This window comes from Mustela nigripes, chromosome 5 (genome assembly GCF_022355385.1).
Source record: "Mustela nigripes isolate SB6536 chromosome 5, MUSNIG.SB6536, whole genome shotgun sequence".
In the NCBI taxonomy this organism is placed as follows: domain Eukaryota; kingdom Metazoa; phylum Chordata; class Mammalia; order Carnivora; family Mustelidae; genus Mustela; species Mustela nigripes.
In genome coordinates this window covers 17,441,337-17,448,350 of record NC_081561.1, presented here as the reverse complement: position 1 = coordinate 17,448,350, position 7,014 = coordinate 17,441,337, and the positions used below count along the sequence as shown (strand labels likewise).

At 43.8% G+C, this 7,014-nt stretch overlaps 1 protein-coding gene across 2 annotated transcripts in view; it reads right to left on the bottom strand.

Annotated features, from left to right (window-relative positions):
- The window catches only part of RNF144B (ring finger protein 144B), a 78,461-nt gene that overhangs the window by 38,640 nt on the left and 32,807 nt on the right, over positions 1-7,014 (bottom strand). The window lies entirely within an intron of this gene.

The window sequence follows — 7,014 nt, the reverse complement described above, 5'->3', positions numbered from 1 at the left end:
TCCCAGAAATGGACTCCTCAGTTTCTACTAATTCGTTCATAATTGGAGCTCTTTACTGTATGCGTGATGAAAACAAGTCAAGAACACATGTTTGAGGACACCCCAAAAATACATAAGCCGGTCAATGAACTAACAACCCTTATAAAGTTAAGATTCTTTACAATTGGGTTCAAACTCTTCAAATTTATGCATTTATGGATCAACCTGCTACATTAATAATACTGCTGTTGCACCAACCTTTTATAAAAGCTTAACTATTAAATAAATTCTATGGTCAGAATACAGATACCATAATTGTGAACCTATTTCTTTGTTCTTTTTTTTTTTTTTTTTAAGATTTTATTTATTTATTTGAGAGAAGAGACACAGAGACAGCAAACATGAGGGGGAGTAGTACAGAGGGAGAAGCAGACTCCCCACTGAGCAGGGAGCTGGATGCGGGGCTCGATCCTGGGACCCTGAGATCCTGACCTGAGCTGAAGGCAGATGCTTAATGACTGAGCCACCCAGGTGCTCCCATCTTTATTTTTCCCCGTCTGAAAATAAAACCAATATCACAATGGCATTATTTCAGGAAACTAATCCTGTATTTAGCTGAGCGAAATTACCATTACAGTGGACTCCGGAAGCAATGACTACAGCAACGCATTGAAACCAGATTTGTATTTCTTCACATGCTTAATAATTCCCTTCTTCAAGGAGTCCATTTTCCCCCTATGCCATTCATCACCATTCATCATCAAAAAATGAGAAAGTAACCCAAATACCCAAAACAGAAGAACACATAAATAAATGATGCTCAATTCATACAACGGCTCGCTGAGGAATCATGAAAAATATTTTCAAATGATGTTTAAACACATGGGGAAAGTGCTCCTGGGTCCGTATGGAGAATAAAAGGTATCCGGGAACAGGGCTCCTCTCGCAGAACTCTTCCTACCGTCGACTGCACTCTGGGTGCTGTATTTTAGCTCTTATTTTCTCATTTGAGAGAAGGGTGAGCATTCCCTTGCTCCAGTTTTGGTGCCAGACATGGTCTCCTGCGCTAAGAACGGGAAGCAGGAGAGAGCCACATCAGGAAATGTGGGGAAGAATTTCTGCACACACGGACTCGAGAGGACCGACAGAGCTGGCGCCCAGAAAGGAATGTCACACCCAGGGACAAATGAAAAAATGATGTGAAGGCTTGTCCACCCGGCTCTGTTCTGCGGACCTTTTGGCCCTCCGTCCGCCACACAGATGCCAATGTGACCACTTCGGTCTCCCCAGCTGCCACTTGAAATTTAAGCAGAAAGACTCTAAAAATGTATGGTCTCCAGGTTCAAGGGGAAGGTATCCAGGAAAACAAAGTGAACCGAGCAACAAACATCTATCAGAATATCTGGACTCCGGCTGTGGAGTCATGCTAGCAAGCAATGATGGGAAAGTGACTTAGACCGTGCCCCAGACCGGCTTCCCTTCACTGAAACACCCGAAATGATAGCATCTGTTGGGGCGCCTGGGGGGCTCAGTGGGTTAGGCTTCTGCCTTCGGCTCAGGTCATGATCTCAGGACCCTGGGATCAAGCCCCACGTCGGACACTCTGCTGAGCGGGGAGCCTGCTTCCCCCCCTCTCTCTTCCTCTGCCTCTCTGCCTCCTTGTGATCTCTGTCAAATAAATAAAATCTTTAAAAAAAAAAAAAAGATAATATCCGTTATGGTTACCTCAAAGGATTCAAAACACAGGCGCACACAAAACACAAACCTGATATTCTGTATACAGGAACCCTTTGAAAAAGTCACAGACTGCAGAATTATTTCTACTCAGCTTCGCGTGATCTTAGACTCTATCAAGAACTTCATGGGGAAATGTTAATCCTCTGACCTCCTGAGATTATCCTTTCTCTACTCCCTTCTGAGAACCAGTGAAGCTGCTGTGCCCAGAAGCATCATACACAGGACAGATACTTGCAACAGAAGAGCACACACGCCTCCATTCAAGCTTCCCTTTAGAATGATTTGCATCTCTAGAAAAAGCTTAGGGTCAAATAGAAACCAAAAAGAAAGACTGTGTGAGTCTTTACAGAAGACTCAGAAAAAAAAAAAATTATTTCAACTTTTTGCAAACTTGTAAAGTTGAAATCTAAGCTTTCCCAAGAGTTTATCATAGATGTTCAGACTTATTTATTTGTCAGAGAGAGAGAGAGAGAGAACAGGAGCAGGGGTAGCGGCAGGCAGGAGAAGCAGGCTTCCCACTAAGCAAGGAGCCTGATGGGGGACTCAATCTCAGGACCCTGGAATCAGGACCTGAGGCAGAGTCAGCCACTTAACCACTGAGCCACACAGGGGCCTCTGCTCTCTTTGATTTTTGTTGTTGTTGTTGTTGTTGTTTTTAAAGATTTTATTTATTTATTTGACAGAGAGATCACAAGTAGGCAGAGAGACAGGCGGGGGCGGGGAGGGGGAAGCAGGCTCCCCGCTGAGCAGAGAGCCCGATGAGCTGCTCCATCCCAGGACCCTGAGATCACGACCTGAGCTGAAGGCAGAGGCTTTAACTCACTGAGCCACCCAGGCACCTCTCACCCTGCATTTTCTATCTCTGTGAATAGGACATTTCCATCCATCCGGCTGCACAACCCAGAAATGTATGGATCATCTAGGACACCACTTTCTCATACCCTGTCTCCAATAAATACTTTCTGGGTAGTCTTCCCCTGGCTGTCTAACCAAGCCCTCGATACTGAGCAGAGCCTTTGAATCCACCTCCCCCCACATACCAGCTTCCCCACATCCCCAGTCTTCCCCATCTCAGTAAATGGAACCAATTACCCAGTTACTCGGCCAAAACAAAAACAAAGACATCCTTGATTCCTCTTTTCCTCAAACTCTACAACCAAAACATGTCCCCACACTCAACGTTTCTCATCACTCCCACTGCAAACTCAAGTCCCCGTCACCCTTTCCGGAGACCTCGGCAATAGCTTTCTCGATGGTCTCTCCTCTATCCAGTAGCCAAGGCACTCTTTGTACATCTTTCTAAAATACAAATCCCATTTTATTCTCCTGCCCCAAACCCTCCAATGAATGCGCGTCTCATTCAGATGGCCTCGCCAACTCCTTATCACGGCTCGCACGGCCCTACTTGTTCTGACTCCTGGCTGCTGCTCTGAGCTCCTTTCTACCACATTCCCCCTCTACTCCAGGGCTATGAACCTGCTCGCTACCTCCTCTATGTATCATGCTTGCTCCCGAATAAGGCCTTCTTTCTTGGTTGGTGCCCGCCCCCCCACCCCCACCGAATGTCCTTCCTCCCAGAAGGCTCGATCTCACGTCATTGAGGGCCCTCTTCAGAGTCACGTCTGCAGACAGGCCTTCACCGGCTAAAAAGCACAACGGTCCCTCCCCTATCAGGCCTCCTTACCCTGCTTTGTATTTCTTCATAGCACTTTCTATTATCTAATGTTAGTTACTTGTGTATTATCTTGTTGCCCACTAGAAATTCAGCTATTAGTACAGAGACATGGTCTTAGTCTGATGGATTCCAGAAAAACATGTAGAAGGTACTGCAAAACACATTACTGGGTGACTGACTTGATAAATGCAAAGTCCTATCCATCCCATGTCCTAAGTACTGGTTAGGTCCATTCGCTTCTATCTGCCTCCTCTGCCCACCCTTAGACCCCTTTCCATTACCTCTTACCTGGGCTTCTGCCTTGGTCCCTTCACTAATCTTGCTGCATCTGTTTTTGCCTCTTTCTAGTTAATTCTCCACACTGCTGGCAAAAGGAACTTTAATAAAATCTAAATCTGATCCCTTCTGCCATCCGCTTAAAACCCTTCCAAGACCGTAAACACTCGTTACATCTCCTTTATACACTTATTACAACTAGGACTTAAAAATTAGGTGGATAGAGGGGTGCCTGGGTTGTTCAGCTGATTAAGCATCTGACTCTTAATTTCAGCTCAGGTCATGATCTCAGGGTCTCGGGGATCAAGCGAGCCTCATGTTGGGCTCCATGGTGGATGTGGAGCCTGTTTAAGGTTCTCTCTCTTTGGGGCGCCTGGGTGGCTCAGTCGTTAAGCCATCTGCCTCGACTCAGGTTGTGATCCCAGGATCCTGGGATCGAGCCCCACATAAGGGTCCCCGCTCAGTGGGGAGTCTGCTTCTCCCTCTCTGACTCCCCCTGCTTATGTTCCCTTTCTCTCTGTCTCTCTTTCTGTCAAATAAGTAAATAAAATCCTTAAAAAACAATTAAAAAAAAAGATTCTCTCTCTCCCTCTGCCCCTCCCCAGATCTTAAGGGTGCACGTGCACTCTCACTTTCTTGCTATAAAATCAGGTGTATATAATTATGTAACCCCCACCAAAGTCTCACTCTCTACACTCAATCCATCTGTTGACATTACCAGAAATTTCAACCTTTAGATTTCTTTGATTAAAACCTTGTCTCTAGAATAATCTGTCACCATTCGCCAATAATTAGGACAGGAGGACAGTCAGAGGAGGAAGTAGCTTCCTGGCAGAGACAGAGCCTTGAAGAAAAGAACAGGAGACAGGTATGTTTCTATGGACAAGAAACACTAGAAACTACGGGACACTAATGGGAAAGGCTGCCATGATACTATGATTTGTAATAAGAAATACAAATACATTCTTCTTATTTCCAGCACAGAGCATCTAAAACCCTTGGAATTTCCTAAGTGATGGTAAAGATAAAAAGTAACCTTTGCTATGCTAAGGAGGAGACTTTGGGAATGCTCCTAGGTCGGGGTGGGGGGGTGGGGGGTGTTGGCTGCCAGAAGTACCAACTCTGGGCATGGAGAGCTGGAACTTTTAGTCCTACCCACTGACCTACAGGGAGCAGAGAGAGCCTGGAGGTTACATCGGGGCCACTAGTGACTGACTCACTCATGCATATGTTATGAAACCTCCATAAAAGCCCAAAAGTCTGAGTTCAGAGTGCTTACTGGTTGGTGAATACATGGAGATTTGGTAAGAGTGTTATACTTTGGAGGACTTGGAAGACCCATGCTCTTTCCCCACACCTTGTCCTATGCATGTCTTCCCTCTGGCACAGCATTTTATAATAAACCAACAATCTAGTAAGTAAAGTGCTTCTCTGAGTTCTCAGAGCTGCTCTAGCGCGGTAACCGAAGCCAAGGAGGAGGTCATGGGAACGTATGATTTACAGCCCGCTGATCAAAAGTGCAGTTAACAACCTGGGCTTGTGACTGGCATGCAAAGTTGGAAGACTTCTTTGATCCAGACTTGTTTGGGTAAATGTCTATTCCAATCCTTTGCCCATTTTTAATTGAGTTATTTGTGTTTTTATTATTGAGTTATAGGACTTTTTTGTACATTCTGCAGGTGTCCTGTAACAGACATTATTTGCAAATATTTTATCCCATTCTTTGAGTTTTTTCACTTTCCTGAGGAGGTCCATTGTAAAGGTTTTTAATTTTGATGAGGTCTGATTTCTTTTCTTCTGTTCATGCTTTGCCGAATCCAAGATCATGAAATTTTTTTCTATTTCCCATATTTTCTTCAAAGAGACAGGCAGAAGCCTTTTGAGTTAATGTTCGTCCATGGTATGAGGAAACAGTCCAACTTCATTCTTTTGAAAATGGTATCCAGTGGTCCCAGCACTATTTATCGAAAAATTATTCTTTCTCCCTTTGAACTGCCTTGGCACCCTTGATGGAAATCAACTGACAATGAACATGAGAATTTATTTCTGGAACTGTCAATTCTATTCCCTCGAGCTAACTATCTATCCTTTTGACAGTGTGACATAGTTTTATTATAGCATTATAGGAATTTTGAGGACCAGAAGTCAGTTCTCCAACTTTATTCTTCTTTTATAAGATAGTTTGGGCTATCTGATTTCCCTCAATTTCCCATATGAATTTTAGGATAAGCTTGTCAATTTGCGCCAAGAAGATATTTGGGATGTTGACAGGATTTATATCTGTAGATCCATTTTACAGCCATCTTACAGTATAGGCATACCTTGTGCTTTGTACTTACAGAGAGTACATTTTTACAAACAGAAGGCTTGTGGCAACCTGACATCCAGCCAGTCTATTGGCACCAAGCATTTGCTCACTTCATGTCTCTGTGTCATACCTTGGTAATTCTCGCCATATTTCAAATCTTTTCATTATATATTATATGTGCTACAGTGATCTGTCGATAATTGTGACTCATGGAAAGCTCAGAGGATGGTTAGCATCCTTTACCAATAAAAAATTTTGGGGGCGCCTGGGTGGCTCAGTGGGTTAAGCCACTGCCTTCAGTTCAGGTCATGATCTCAGGGTCCTGGGATCGAGTCCCGCATCGGGCTCTCTGCTCAGCGGGGAGCCTGCTTCCTCCTCTCTCTCTCTGCCTGCCTCTCTGTCTGCTTGTGGTCTCTCTCTGTCAAATAAATAAATAAAATCTTTAAAAAAAATTTTTTTAACAGTGTGCATATTTTTTGGGACATTATGCTACTGCACACCTAAAAGACTATAGTATAAGAATACAGTGTAAACAGGGGTGCCTGGGTAGCTCAGTGTGTTAAAGCCTCTGCCTTCAGCTCAGCTTACAGTCCCAGGGTCCTGGGATCAAGCCCCACATCAGGCTCCCTGCTCAGTGGGGAGCCTGCTTCCTGCCACCACACCCCCACCTGCCTCTCTGCCTACTTGTGATCTCTGTCCATCAAATAAATAAATAAAATCTTTAAAAAGAAAAAAAAGGGTATAGTGTAAACGTAACTTTTATAGGCACTGGGAAATGAGAGAACTCATTCGGCTTTATTTTGGTATTTGCTTTATTGAGTTAAGTCTGGAACCGAATTCCCAATATCTCCTCAGTGTGCCTATATTGATCCATGAATATCGAGTGTCTTTCTATTTAGTCTTCTTGAATTTCTTTCAACAATGTTCTGTAGTTTTCAGAGTATAAGTTTTGTGCTTCTTTTGTTAAATTCATTCCTGAATATATTATTCCTTTTGAAATTATTGCTAATAATTGTTGTTTTAATGTACCATTATTGTA